A 15,439-nucleotide genomic window follows, 5' to 3' on the forward strand; every position below is an offset into this window, starting at 1 on the left:
AGGTGGGGAGACCTGAAGGAAAGAGGCTCGAGGTGGGAAAAAAAAATTCTTAAAAAGAGGTAAGGTGACTTTTAAGCATCTTCCCGTTCAGAGGTTCGACAACCCTTTGGGTGTCCCAGGCATGTTTACTTGTAGGTTGGCTCCCGTGCACCTGGAGATTTCGGCACCTGGAGTGGGGATCAGACAGCAAATCTCAAACGGGGCTGCGTTAGCTGACACATCCTCACCAGGTCCCACATTCCCACGACAATTCAGCCTCGAGACCAACGCCTGCTCTGGCTGCAGCTATGTGACAACTGGTTGGGTCTCGGCGGCTGAACGAAGTTAGTAACAATTCCCACCCTCCCCTTTGTTCCATATTTTCGTAAAGGTATATAGCAGATTTGCAATGTTGTTTTCCTTTCTGGTGAACTCGTATTTGCTTCCCTTGCGCAGAGGCGTTTCTCTCTTTTTGTCCAAGCCAGTCACTGGGGCCATTAGCAGCTCTTTATGTGCTTCAATGTGCCGCAAACAGGTACCTGATATTATGGGTTTCCTGTAATTCTTCCTTGTTTTCACAACCTTTTCCAAAACTTACGTCATGATATTTAGCCAGGGCAGGTGTCATTTACAACCCTGCAGACCCTGTGAATTGCAGTGCCCCGAGCACCCGTTTTCAGGTTGTTGTTATGGGAAACGGCCACAAGGCGGCAGCATTTCGTGAAGCCCCATTCTGGTAGCTGGGGCAAACTCAGCCTTTGGAAAAGTCCTGTCCTGCTTCGAAACTAGATGGCCGGGGCCTGTGCAAACACCCTAGGGCTTGTGTCTGAGTCCTCCCCCAATTCAGCTTCCTCCAGGGAACAAATTCCAAGCTGTGGTAAACAGGGTTTTCAGGGTATTGTCCTCCCCAGGTGGAGAGACCTTAAGGAAAGAGGCTCGAGGTGGGATAGAAAATTCTTAAAAGAGGTGCGGTGACTTTTCAAACATCTTCCCGTTCAGAGGTTCGACCGTCCTTTGTGTGTCCCAGGCATATTTAGTTGTAGCTTGGGTCCCCTGCACCTGGAGATTTCGGCCCCTGGAGTGGGGATCAGGCAGCACGTCTCCAATGGGGCTGCGTTAGCTGGCACATCCTCACCAGGACCCACATTCTCACGAGAATTCAGCCTTGGGACGAACGCCTGCTCTGGCTGCAGGTATGTGACAACTGGTTGGTTCTCGGTGGCTGAACGAAGATAGTAACAATTCCCACCCTCCCTTTTGTTTTATATTTTCCCAAAGGTACATAGCAGATTTGCAATACTGTTTTCCTTTCTGGTGAACTCGTATTTGCTTCCCTCATGCAGATACGTTTCTCTATTTTTGTGGGGAGTGCTACCAAGCTTACATATTCTTTTTCGTCTATTACCGTGTGTTGAGTCAAGTTCTCTGTGCTAAAAGAAGGTCGTTCCTCATTACTCATTTTCTGTATGGAATGGTATTTGTGCCGATTGCAAACTCAAGGTTGATGCCTCTCCCGCTGACTTCCCGTCTGGTAGCCAGAATTTGGCTTTCTAAATCTGTGACTGTGTTCCTGTTTTGGAAGTTGTTCGTCTATATCAGTTTTTCGATTGTGCCGATAAGTGATATGATACGATATTTCTCTTTCTCGGACGTTTGTCAGCCAGTATGATTCTCCCAATGTGCATCCGAGTGCTGCAAATGGAATCATTTCCTTCATTTCATGGCTGAGTAATATTCCATTGTTGAAATGTACCGCCATTTCTTTATCCATTGGTCCTTTGTAGGACACCTAGTTTGCTTGCAAGCCTATGCTCTTGAAAAGAGGGCAGCACTGAAATCTGCGTGCATGTGTCCCTTCGACGCTGGCTTTCCCAGGATATACGCCCCAGATTGGAATTGCCGGATCCTCTGTAGCCCTGTATTTTAGCTGTTTAGAAAGCTCCAAACTTTTCTCCAGGGTGGCTGTTAGCAATTTACATTCCCACCATCAGCTGGGCAGTGTTAGCTTTTTTGTCCCCACTCCCCCTCCAGCCTTTTTGGCTGTTAGACGTTGTGATGATGGTTATTCTGAATGGTGAGAGGTGATACCTCTCTGTGGAGTTGATTTGCATTACCGAAATATTAGATGTGCCAAATAGTGCCTTTGGGGTTTTCCATCATCCATCGCGTAACAACCGAACCCCCTTTTGTACAAGCCACTCACTGCTGCTATTAGCAGCTCTTTATGTGCTTCAATGTGCCGCAAACACGAACCTGATATTTTGGGTTTCCTGTAATTCTTCCTTGTTTTCACATCCTTCTCCAAAACGTGCACCGTGATATTTAGCCAGGGCCGGTGTCAGTTATCACCCTGCAGACCCTGTGAATTGCAGTGCCCCTGAGCACCCGTTTTCAGGTTGTTGTTACGGGAAACGGCCACAAGGCGGCAGCGTTTCGTGAAGCCCCATTCTGGTACCTGGGGCAAACTCCGCCTTTGGAAAGAAAAGTCCTGTCCTGCTTCGGAACTAGATGGCCTGTGCCTGTGCAAACACCCTAGGGCTTGTGCCTGAGTCCTCCCCCAATTCAGCTTCCTCCAGGGAAAAAATTCCAAGCCGTGGAAAAGCGCGTTTTCAGGGTATTGTCCTCCCCAGGTGGGGAGACCTGAAGGAAAGAGGCTCGAGGTGGGAAAAAAAAATTCTTAAAAAGAGGTAAGGTGACTTTTAAGCATCTTCCCGTTCAGAGGTTCGACAACCCTTTGGGTGTCCCAGGCATGTTTACTTGTAGGTTGGCTCCCGTGCACCTGGAGATTTCGGCACCTGGAGTGGGGATCAGACAGCAAATCTCAAACGGGGCTGCGTTAGCTGACACATCCTCACCAGGTCCCACATTCCCACGACAATTCAGCCTCGAGACCAACGCCTGCTCTGGCTGCAGCTATGTGACAACTGGTTGGGTCTCGGCGGCTGAACGAAGTTAGTAACAATTCCCACCCTCCCCTTTGTTCCATATTTTCGTAAAGGTATATAGCAGATTTGCAATGTTGTTTTCCTTTCTGGTGAACTCGTATTTGCTTCCCTTGCGCAGAGGCGTTTCTCTCTTTTTGTCCAAGCCAGTCACTGGGGCCATTAGCAGCTCTTTATGTGCTTCAATGTGCCGCAAACAGGTACCTGATATTATGGGTTTCCTGTAATTCTTCCTTGTTTTCACAACCTTTTCCAAAACTTACGTCATGATATTTAGCCAGGGCAGGTGTCATTTACAACCCTGCAGACCCTGTGAATTGCAGTGCCCCGAGCACCCGTTTTCAGGTTGTTGTTATGGGAAACGGCCACAAGGCGGCAGCATTTCGTGAAGCCCCATTCTGGTAGCTGGGGCAAACTCAGCCTTTGGAAAAGTCCTGTCCTGCTTCGAAACTAGATGGCCGGGGCCTGTGCAAACACCCTAGGGCTTGTGTCTGAGTCCTCCCCCAATTCAGCTTCCTCCAGGGAACAAATTCCAAGCTGTGGTAAACAGGGTTTTCAGGGTATTGTCCTCCCCAGGTGGAGAGACCTTAAGGAAAGAGGCTCGAGGTGGGATAGAAAATTCTTAAAAGAGGTGCGGTGACTTTTCAAACATCTTCCCGTTCAGAGGTTCGACCGTCCTTTGTGTGTCCCAGGCATATTTAGTTGTAGCTTGGGTCCCCTGCACCTGGAGATTTCGGCCCCTGGAGTGGGGATCAGGCAGCACGTCTCCAATGGGGCTGCGTTAGCTGGCACATCCTCACCAGGACCCACATTCTCACGAGAATTCAGCCTTGGGACGAACGCCTGCTCTGGCTGCAGGTATGTGACAACTGGTTGGTTCTCGGTGGCTGAACGAAGATAGTAACAATTCCCACCCTCCCTTTTGTTTTATATTTTCCCAAAGGTACATAGCAGATTTGCAATACTGTTTTCCTTTCTGGTGAACTCGTATTTGCTTCCCTCATGCAGATACGTTTCTCTATTTTTGTGGGGAGTGCTACCAAGCTTACATATTCTTTTTCGTCTATTACCGTGTGTTGAGTCAAGTTCTCTGTGCTAAAAGAAGGTCGTTCCTCATTACTCATTTTCTGTATGGAATGGTATTTGTGCCGATTGCAAACTCAAGGTTGATGCCTCTCCCGCTGACTTCCCGTCTGGTAGCCAGAATTTGGCTTTCTAAATCTGTGACTGTGTTCCTGTTTTGGAAGTTGTTCGTCTATATCAGTTTTTCGATTGTGCCGATAAGTGATATGATACGATATTTCTCTTTCTCGGACGTTTGTCAGCCAGTATGATTCTCCCAATGTGCATCCGAGTGCTGCAAATGGAATCATTTCCTTCATTTCATGGCTGAGTAATATTCCATTGTTGAAATGTACCGCCATTTCTTTATCCATTGGTCCTTTGTAGGACACCTAGTTTGCTTGCAAGCCTATGCTCTTGAAAAGAGGGCAGCACTGAAATCTGCGTGCATGTGTCCCTTCGACGCTGGCTTTCCCAGGATATACGCCCCAGATTGGAATTGCCGGGATCCTCTGTAGCCCTGTATTTTAGCTGTTTAGACAGCTCCAAACTTTTCTCCAGGGTGGCTGTTAGCAATTTACATTCCCACCATCAGCTGGGCAGTGTTAGCTTTTTTGTCCCCACTCCCCCTCCAGCCTTTTTGGCTGTTAGACGTTGTGATGATGGTTATTCTGAATGGTGAGAGGTGATACCTCTCTGTGGAGTTGATTTGCATTACCGAAATATTAGATGTGCCAAATAGTGCCTTTGGGGTTTTCCATCATCCATCGCGTAACAACCGAACCCCCTTTTGTACAAGCCACTCACTGCTGCTATTAGCAGCTCTTTATGTGCTTCAATGTGCCGCAAACACGAACCTGATATTTTGGGTTTCCTGTAATTCTTCCTTGTTTTCACATCCTTCTCCAAAACGTGCACCGTGATATTTAGCCAGGGCCGGTGTCAGTTATCACCCTGCAGACCCTGTGAATTGCAGTGCCCCTGAGCACCCGTTTTCAGGTTGTTGTTACGGGAAACGGCCACAAGGCGGCAGCGTTTCGTGAAGCCCCATTCTGGTACCTGGGGCAAACTCCGCCTTTGGAAAGAAAAGTCCTGTCCTGCTTCGGAACTAGATGGCCTGTGCCTGTGCAAACACCCTAGGGCTTGTGCCTGAGTCCTCCCCCAATTCAGCTTCCTCCAGGGAAAAAATTCCAAGCCGTGGAAAAGCGCGTTTTCAGGGTATTGTCCTCCCCAGGTGGGGAGACCTGAAGGAAAGAGGCTCGAGGTGGGAAAAAAAAATTCTTAAAAAGAGGTAAGGTGACTTTTAAGCATCTTCCCGTTCAGAGGTTCGACAACCCTTTGGGTGTCCCAGGCATGTTTACTTGTAGGTTGGCTCCCGTGCACCTGGAGATTTCGGCACCTGGAGTGGGGATCAGACAGCAAATCTCAAACGGGGCTGCGTTAGCTGACACATCCTCACCAGGTCCCACATTCCCACGACAATTCAGCCTCGAGACCAACGCCTGCTCTGGCTGCAGCTATGTGACAACTGGTTGGGTCTCGGCGGCTGAACGAAGTTAGTAACAATTCCCACCCTCCCCTTTGTTCCATATTTTCGTAAAGGTATATAGCAGATTTGCAATGTTGTTTTCCTTTCTGGTGAACTCGTATTTGCTTCCCTTGCGCAGAGGCGTTTCTCTCTTTTTGTCCAAGCCAGTCACTGGGGCCATTAGCAGCTCTTTATGTGCTTCAATGTGCCGCAAACAGGTACCTGATATTATGGGTTTCCTGTAATTCTTCCTTGTTTTCACAACCTTTTCCAAAACTTACGTCATGATATTTAGCCAGGGCAGGTGTCATTTACAACCCTGCAGACCCTGTGAATTGCAGTGCCCCGAGCACCCGTTTTCAGGTTGTTGTTATGGGAAACGGCCACAAGGCGGCAGCATTTCGTGAAGCCCCATTCTGGTAGCTGGGGCAAACTCAGCCTTTGGAAAAGTCCTGTCCTGCTTCGAAACTAGATGGCCGGGGCCTGTGCAAACACCCTAGGGCTTGTGTCTGAGTCCTCCCCCAATTCAGCTTCCTCCAGGGAACAAATTCCAAGCTGTGGAAAACAGGGTTTTCAGGGTATTGTCCTCCCCAGGTGGAGAGACCTTAAGGAAAGAGGCTCGAGGTGGGATAGAAAATTCTTAAAAGAGGTGCGGTGACTTTTCAAACATCTTCCCGTTCAGAGGTTCGACCGTCCTTTGTGTGTCCCAGGCATATTTAGTTGTAGCTTGGGTCCCCTGCACCTGGAGATTTCGGCCCCTGGAGTGGGGATCAGGCAGCACGTCTCCAATGGGGCTGCGTTAGCTGGCACATCCTCACCAGGACCCACATTCTCACGAGAATTCAGCCTTGGGACGAACGCCTGCTCTGGCTGCAGGTATGTGACAACTGGTTGGTTCTCGGTGGCTGAACGAAGATAGTAACAATTCCCACCCTCCCTTTTGTTTTATATTTTCCCAAAGGTACATAGCAGATTTGCAATACTGTTTTCCTTTCTGGTGAACTCGTATTTGCTTCCCTCATGCAGATACGTTTCTCTATTTTTGTGGGGAGTGCTACCAAGCTTACATATTCTTTTTCGTCTATTACCGTGTGTTGAGTCAAGTTCTCTGTGCTAAAAGAAGGTCGTTACTCATTACTCATTTTCTGTATGGAATGGTATTTGTGCCGATTGCAAACTCAAGGTTGATGCCTCTCCCGCTGACTTCCCGTCTGGTAGCCAGAATTTGGCTTTCTAAATCTGTGACTGTGTTCCTGTTTTGGAAGTTGTTCGTCTATATCAGTTTTTCGATTGTGCCGATAAGTGATATGATACGATATTTCTCTTTCTCGGACGTTTGTCAGCCAGTATGATTCTCCCAATGTGCATCCGAGTGCTGCAAATGGAATCATTTCCTTCATTTCATGGCTGAGTAATATTCCATTGTTGAAATGTACCGCCATTTCTTTATCCATTGGTCCTTTGTAGGACACCTAGTTTGCTTGCAAGCCTATGCTCTTGAAAAGAGGGCAGCACTGAAATCTGCGTGCATGTGTCCCTTCGACGCTGGCTTTCCCAGGATATACGCCCCAGATTGGAATTGCCGGATCCTCTGTAGCCCTGTATTTTAGCTGTTTAGAAAGCTCCAAACTTTTCTCCAGGGTGGCTGTTAGCAATTTACATTCCCACCATCAGCTGGGCAGTGTTAGCTTTTTTGTCCCCACTCCCCCTCCAGCCTTTTTGGCTGTTAGACGTTGTGATGATGGTTATTCTGAATGGTGAGAGGTGATACCTCTCTGTGGAGTTGATTTGCATTACCGAAATATTAGATGTGCCAAATAGTGCCTTTGGGGTTTTCCATCATCCATCGCGTAACAACCGAACCCCCTTTTGTACAAGCCACTCACTGCTGCTATTAGCAGCTCTTTATGTGCTTCAATGTGCCGCAAACACGAACCTGATATTTTGGGTTTCCTGTAATTCTTCCTTGTTTTCACATCCTTCTCCAAAACGTGCACCGTGATATTTAGCCAGGGCCGGTGTCAGTTATCACCCTGCAGACCCTGTGAATTGCAGTGCCCCTGAGCACCCGTTTTCAGGTTGTTGTTACGGGAAACGGCCACAAGGCGGCAGCGTTTCGTGAAGCCCCATTCTGGTACCTGGGGCAAACTCCGCCTTTGGAAAGAAAAGTCCTGTCCTGCTTCGGAACTAGATGGCCTGTGCCTGTGCAAACACCCTAGGGCTTGTGCCTGAGTCCTCCCCCAATTCAGCTTCCTCCAGGGAAAAAATTCCAAGCCGTGGAAAAGCGCGTTTTCAGGGTATTGTCCTCCCCAGGTGGGGAGACCTGAAGGAAAGAGGCTCGAGGTGGGAAAAAAAAATTCTTAAAAAGAGGTAAGGTGACTTTTAAGCATCTTCCCGTTCAGAGGTTCGACAACCCTTTGGGTGTCCCAGGCATGTTTACTTGTAGGTTGGCTCCCGTGCACCTGGAGATTTCGGCACCTGGAGTGGGGATCAGACAGCAAATCTCAAACGGGGCTGCGTTAGCTGACACATCCTCACCAGGTCCCACATTCCCACGACAATTCAGCCTCGAGACCAACGCCTGCTCTGGCTGCAGCTATGTGACAACTGGTTGGGTCTCGGCGGCTGAACGAAGTTAGTAACAATTCCCACCCTCCCCTTTGTTCCATATTTTCGTAAAGGTATATAGCAGATTTGCAATGTTGTTTTCCTTTCTGGTGAACTCGTATTTGCTTCCCTTGCGCAGAGGCGTTTCTCTCTTTTTGTCCAAGCCAGTCACTGGGGCCATTAGCAGCTCTTTATGTGCTTCAATGTGCCGCAAACAGGTACCTGATATTATGGGTTTCCTGTAATTCTTCCTTGTTTTCACAACCTTTTCCAAAACTTACGTCATGATATTTAGCCAGGGCAGGTGTCATTTACAACCCTGCAGACCCTGTGAATTGCAGTGCCCCGAGCACCCGTTTTCAGGTTGTTGTTATGGGAAACGGCCACAAGGCGGCAGCATTTCGTGAAGCCCCATTCTGGTAGCTGGGGCAAACTCAGCCTTTGGAAAAGTCCTGTCCTGCTTCGAAACTAGATGGCCGGGGCCTGTGCAAACACCCTAGGGCTTGTGTCTGAGTCCTCCCCCAATTCAGCTTCCTCCAGGGAACAAATTCCAAGCTGTGGTAAACAGGGTTTTCAGGGTATTGTCCTCCCCAGGTGGAGAGACCTTAAGGAAAGAGGCTCGAGGTGGGATAGAAAATTCTTAAAAGAGGTGCGGTGACTTTTCAAACATCTTCCCGTTCAGAGGTTCGACCGTCCTTTGTGTGTCCCAGGCATATTTAGTTGTAGCTTGGGTCCCCTGCACCTGGAGATTTCGGCCCCTGGAGTGGGGATCAGGCAGCACGTCTCCAATGGGGCTGCGTTAGCTGGCACATCCTCACCAGGACCCACATTCTCACGAGAATTCAGCCTTGGGACGAACGCCTGCTCTGGCTGCAGGTATGTGACAACTGGTTGGTTCTCGGTGGCTGAACGAAGATAGTAACAATTCCCACCCTCCCTTTTGTTTTATATTTTCCCAAAGGTACATAGCAGATTTGCAATACTGTTTTCCTTTCTGGTGAACTCGTATTTGCTTCCCTCATGCAGATACGTTTCTCTATTTTTGTGGGGAGTGCTACCAAGCTTACATATTCTTTTTCGTCTATTACCGTGTGTTGAGTCAAGTTCTCTGTGCTAAAAGAAGGTCGTTACTCATTACTCATTTTCTGTATGGAATGGTATTTGTGCCGATTGCAAACTCAAGGTTGATGCCTCTCCCGCTGACTTCCCGTCTGGTAGCCAGAATTTGGCTTTCTAAATCTGTGACTGTGTTCCTGTTTTGGAAGTTGTTCGTCTATATCAGTTTTTCGATTGTGCCGATAAGTGATATGATACGATATTTCTCTTTCTCGGACGTTTGTCAGCCAGTATGATTCTCCCAATGTGCATCCGAGTGCTGCAAATGGAATCATTTCCTTCATTTCATGGCTGAGTAATATTCCATTGTTGAAATGTACCGCCATTTCTTTATCCATTGGTCCTTTGTAGGACACCTAGTTTGCTTGCAAGCCTATGCTCTTGAAAAGAGGGCAGCACTGAAATCTGCGTACATGTGTCCCTTCGACGCTGGCTTTCCCAGGATATACGCCCCAGATTGGAATTGCCGGGATCCTCTGTAGCCCTGTATTTTAGCTGTTTAGACAGCTCCAAACTTTTCTCCAGGGTGGCTGTTAGCAATTTACATTCCCACCATCAGCTGGGCAGTGTTAGCTTTTTTGTCCCCACTCCCCCTCCAGCCTTTTTGGCTGTTAGACGTTGTGATGATGGTTATTCTGAATGGTGAGAGGTGATACCTCTCTGTGGAGTTGATTTGCATTACCGAAATATTAGATGTGCCAAATAGTGCCTTTGGGGTTTTCCATCATCCATCGCGTAACAACCGAACCCCCTTTTGTACAAGCCACTCACTGCTGCTATTAGCAGCTCTTTATGTGCTTCAATGTGCCGCAAACACGAACCTGATATTTTGGGTTTCCTGTAATTCTTCCTTGTTTTCACATCCTTCTCCAAAACGTGCACCGTGATATTTAGCCAGGGCCGGTGTCAGTTATCACCCTGCAGACCCTGTGAATTGCAGTGCCCCTGAGCACCCGTTTTCAGGTTGTTGTTACGGGAAACGGCCACAAGGCGGCAGCGTTTCGTGAAGCCCCATTCTGGTACCTGGGGCAAACTCCGCCTTTGGAAAGAAAAGTCCTGTCCTGCTTCGGAACTAGATGGCCTGTGCCTGTGCAAACACCCTAGGGCTTGTGCCTGAGTCCTCCCCCAATTCAGCTTCCTCCAGGGAAAAAATTCCAAGCCGTGGAAAAGCGCGTTTTCAGGGTATTGTCCTCCCCAGGTGGGGAGACCTGAAGGAAAGAGGCTCGAGGTGGGAAAAAAAAATTCTTAAAAAGAGGTAAGGTGACTTTTAAGCATCTTCCCGTTCAGAGGTTCGACAACCCTTTGGGTGTCCCAGGCATGTTTACTTGTAGGTTGGCTCCCGTGCACCTGGAGATTTCGGCACCTGGAGTGGGGATCAGACAGCAAATCTCAAACGGGGCTGCGTTAGCTGACACATCCTCACCAGGTCCCACATTCCCACGACAATTCAGCCTTGAGACCAACGCCTGCTCTGGCTGCAGCTATGTGACAACTGGTTGGGTCTCGGCGGCTGAACGAAGTTAGTAACAATTCCCACCCTCCCCTTTGTTCCATATTTTCGTAAAGGTATATAGCAGATTTGCAATGTTGTTTTCCTTTCTGGTGAACTCGTATTTGCTTCCCTTGCGCAGAGGCGTTTCTCTCTTTTTGTCCAAGCCAGTCACTGGGGCCATTAGCAGCTCTTTATGTGCTTCAATGTGCCGCAAACAGGTACCTGATATTATGGGTTTCCTGTAATTCTTCCTTGTTTTCACAACCTTTTCCAAAACTTACGTCATGATATTTAGCCAGGGCAGGTGTCATTTACAACCCTGCAGACCCTGTGAATTGCAGTGCCCCGAGCACCCGTTTTCAGGTTGTTGTTATGGGAAACGGCCACAAGGCGGCAGCATTTCGTGAAGCCCCATTCTGGTAGCTGGGGCAAACTCAGCCTTTGGAAAAGTCCTGTCCTGCTTCGAAACTAGATGGCCGGGGCCTGTGCAAACACCCTAGGGCTTGTGTCTGAGTCCTCCCCCAATTCAGCTTCCTCCAGGGAACAAATTCCAAGCTGTGGTAAACAGGGTTTTCAGGGTATTGTCCTCCCCAGGTGGAGAGACCTTAAGGAAAGAGGCTCGAGGTGGGATAGAAAATTCTTAAAAGAGGTGCGGTGACTTTTCAAACATCTTCCCGTTCAGAGGTTCGACCGTCCTTTGTGTGTCCCAGGCATATTTAGTTGTAGCTTGGGTCCCCTGCACCTGGAGATTTCGGCCCCTGGAGTGGGGATCAGGCAGCACGTCTCCAATGGGGCTGCGTTAGCTGGCACATCCTCACCAGGACCCACATTCTCACGAGAATTCAGCCTTGGGACGAACGCCTGCTCTGGCTGCAGGTATGTGACAACTGGTTGGTTCTCGGTGGCTGAACGAAGATAGTAACAATTCCCACCCTCCCTTTTGTTTTATATTTTCCCAAAGGTACATAGCAGATTTGCAATACTGTTTTCCTTTCTGGTGAACTCGTATTTGCTTCCCTCATGCAGATACGTTTCTCTATTTTTGTGGGGAGTGCTACCAAGCTTACATATTCTTTTTCGTCTATTACCGTGTGTTGAGTCAAGTTCTCTGTGCTAAAAGAAGGTCGTTCCTCATTACTCATTTTCTGTATGGAATGGTATTTGTGCCGATTGCAAACTCAAGGTTGATGCCTCTCCCGCTGACTTCCCGTCTGGTAGCCAGAATTTGGCTTTCTAAATCTGTGACTGTGTTCCTGTTTTGGAAGTTGTTCGTCTATATCAGTTTTTCGATTGTGCCGATAAGTGATATGATACGATATTTCTCTTTCTCGGACGTTTGTCAGCCAGTATGATTCTCCCAATGTGCATCCGAGTGCTGCAAATGGAATCATTTCCTTCATTTCATGGCTGAGTAATATTCCATTGTTGAAATGTACCGCCATTTCTTTATCCATTGGTCCTTTGTAGGACACCTAGTTTGCTTGCAAGCCTATGCTCTTGAAAAGAGGGCAGCACTGAAATCTGCGTACATGTGTCCCTTCGACGCTGGCTTTCCCAGGATATACGCCCCAGATTGGAATTGCCGGGATCCTCTGTAGCCCTGTATTTTAGCTGTTTAGACAGCTCCAAACTTTTCTCCAGGGTGGCTGTTAGCAATTTACATTCCCACCATCAGCTGGGCAGTGTTAGCTTTTTTGTCCCCACTCCCCCTCCAGCCTTTTTGGCTGTTAGACGTTGTGATGATGGTTATTCTGAATGGTGAGAGGTGATACCTCTCTGTGGAGTTGATTTGCATTACCGAAATATTAGATGTGCCAAATAGTGCCTTTGGGGTTTTCCATCATCCATCGCGTAACAACCGAACCCCCTTTTGTACAAGCCACTCACTGCTGCTATTAGCAGCTCTTTATGTGCTTCAATGTGCCGCAAACACGAACCTGATATTTTGGGTTTCCTGTAATTCTTCCTTGTTTTCACATCCTTCTCCAAAACGTGCACCGTGATATTTAGCCAGGGCCGGTGTCAGTTATCACCCTGCAGACCCTGTGAATTGCAGTGCCCCTGAGCACCCGTTTTCAGGTTGTTGTTACGGGAAACGGCCACAAGGCGGCAGCGTTTCGTGAAGCCCCATTCTGGTACCTGGGGCAAACTCCGCCTTTGGAAAGAAAAGTCCTGTCCTGCTTCGGAACTAGATGGCCTGTGCCTGTGCAAACACCCTAGGGCTTGTGCCTGAGTCCTCCCCCAATTCAGCTTCCTCCAGGGAAAAAATTCCAAGCCGTGGAAAAGCGCGTTTTCAGGGTATTGTCCTCCCCAGGTGGGGAGACCTGAAGGAAAGAGGCTCGAGGTGGGAAAAAAAAATTCTTAAAAAGAGGTAAGGTGACTTTTAAGCATCTTCCCGTTCAGAGGTTCGACAACCCTTTGGGTGTCCCAGGCATGTTTACTTGTAGGTTGGCTCCCGTGCACCTGGAGATTTCGGCACCTGGAGTGGGGATCAGACAGCAAATCTCAAACGGGGCTGCGTTAGCTGACACATCCTCACCAGGTCCCACATTCCCACGACAATTCAGCCTTGAGACCAACGCCTGCTCTGGCTGCAGCTATGTGACAACTGGTTGGGTCTCGGCGGCTGAACGAAGTTAGTAACAATTCCCACCCTCCCCTTTGTTCCATATTTTCGTAAAGGTATATAGCAGATTTGCAATGTTGTTTTCCTTTCTGGTGAACTCGTATTTGCTTCCCTTGCGCAGAGGCGTTTCTCTCTTTTTGTCCAAGCCAGTCACTGGGGCCATTAGCAGCTCTTTATGTGCTTCAATGTGCCGCAAACAGGTACCTGATATTATGGGTTTCCTGTAATTCTTCCTTGTTTTCACAACCTTTTCCAAAACTTACGTCATGATATTTAGCCAGGGCAGGTGTCATTTACAACCCTGCAGACCCTGTGAATTGCAGTGCCCCGAGCACCCGTTTTCAGGTTGTTGTTATGGGAAACGGCCACAAGGCGGCAGCATTTCGTGAAGCCCCATTCTGGTAGCTGGGGCAAACTCAGCCTTTGGAAAAGTCCTGTCCTGCTTCGAAACTAGATGGCCGGGGCCTGTGCAAACACCCTAGGGCTTGTGTCTGAGTCCTCCCCCAATTCAGCTTCCTCCAGGGAACAAATTCCAAGCTGTGGTAAACAGGGTTTTCAGGGTATTGTCCTCCCCAGGTGGAGAGACCTTAAGGAAAGAGGCTCGAGGTGGGATAGAAAATTCTTAAAAGAGGTGCGGTGACTTTTCAAACATCTTCCCGTTCAGAGGTTCGACCGTCCTTTGTGTGTCCCAGGCATATTTAGTTGTAGCTTGGGTCCCCTGCACCTGGAGATTTCGGCCCCTGGAGTGGGGATCAGGCAGCACGTCTCCAATGGGGCTGCGTTAGCTGGCACATCCTCACCAGGACCCACATTCTCACGAGAATTCAGCCTTGGGACGAACGCCTGCTCTGGCTGCAGGTATGTGACAACTGGTTGGTTCTCGGTGGCTGAACGAAGATAGTAACAATTCCCACCCTCCCTTTTGTTTTATATTTTCCCAAAGGTACATAGCAGATTTGCAATACTGTTTTCCTTTCTGGTGAACTCGTATTTGCTTCCCTCATGCAGATACGTTTCTCTATTTTTGTGGGGAGTGCTACCAAGCTTACATATTCTTTTTCGTCTATTACCGTGTGTTGAGTCAAGTTCTCTGTGCTAAAAGAAGGTCGTTCCTCATTACTCATTTTCTGTATGGAATGGTATTTGTGCCGATTGCAAACTCAAGGTTGATGCCTCTCCCGCTGACTTCCCGTCTGGTAGCCAGAATTTGGCTTTCTAAATCTGTGACTGTGTTCCTGTTTTGGAAGTTGTTCGTCTATATCAGTTTTTCGATTGTGCCGATAAGTGATATGATACGATATTTCTCTTTCTCGGACGTTTGTCAGCCAGTATGATTCTCCCAATGTGCATCCGAGTGCTGCAAATGGAATCATTTCCTTCATTTCATGGCTGAGTAATATTCCATTGTTGAAATGTACCGCCATTTCTTTATCCATTGGTCCTTTGTAGGACACCTAGTTTGCTTGCAAGCCTATGCTCTTGAAAAGAGGGCAGCACTGAAATCTGCGTGCATGTGTCCCTTCGACGCTGGCTTTCCCAGGATATACGCCCCAGATTGGAATTGCCGGATCCTCTGTAGCCCTGTATTTTAGCTGTTTAGAAAGCTCCAAACTTTTCTCCAGGGTGGCTGTTAGCAATTTACATTCCCACCATCAGCTGGGCAGTGTTAGCTTTTTTGTCCCCACTCCCCCTCCAGCCTTTTTGGCTGTTAGACGTTGTGATGATGGTTATTCTGAATGGTGAGAGGTGATACCTCTCTGTGGAGTTGATTTGCATTACCGAAATATTAGATGTGCCAAATAGTGCCTTTGGGGTTTTCCATCATCCATCGCGTAACAACCGAACCCCCTTTTGTACAAGCCACTCACTGCTGCTATTAGCAGCTCTTTATGTGCTTCAATGTGCCGCAAACACGAACCTGATATTTTGGGTTTCCTGTAATTCTTCCTTGTTTTCACATCCTTCTCCAAAACGTGCACCGTGATATTTAGCCAGGGCCGGTGTCAGTTATCACCCTGCAGACCCTGTGAATTGCAGTGCCCCTGAGCACCCGTTTTCAGGTTGTTGTTACGGGAAACGGCCACAAG

Source organism: Kogia breviceps, chromosome 9 (assembly GCF_026419965.1).
Source record: "Kogia breviceps isolate mKogBre1 chromosome 9, mKogBre1 haplotype 1, whole genome shotgun sequence".
Classification (NCBI taxonomy): domain Eukaryota; kingdom Metazoa; phylum Chordata; class Mammalia; order Artiodactyla; family Physeteridae; genus Kogia; species Kogia breviceps.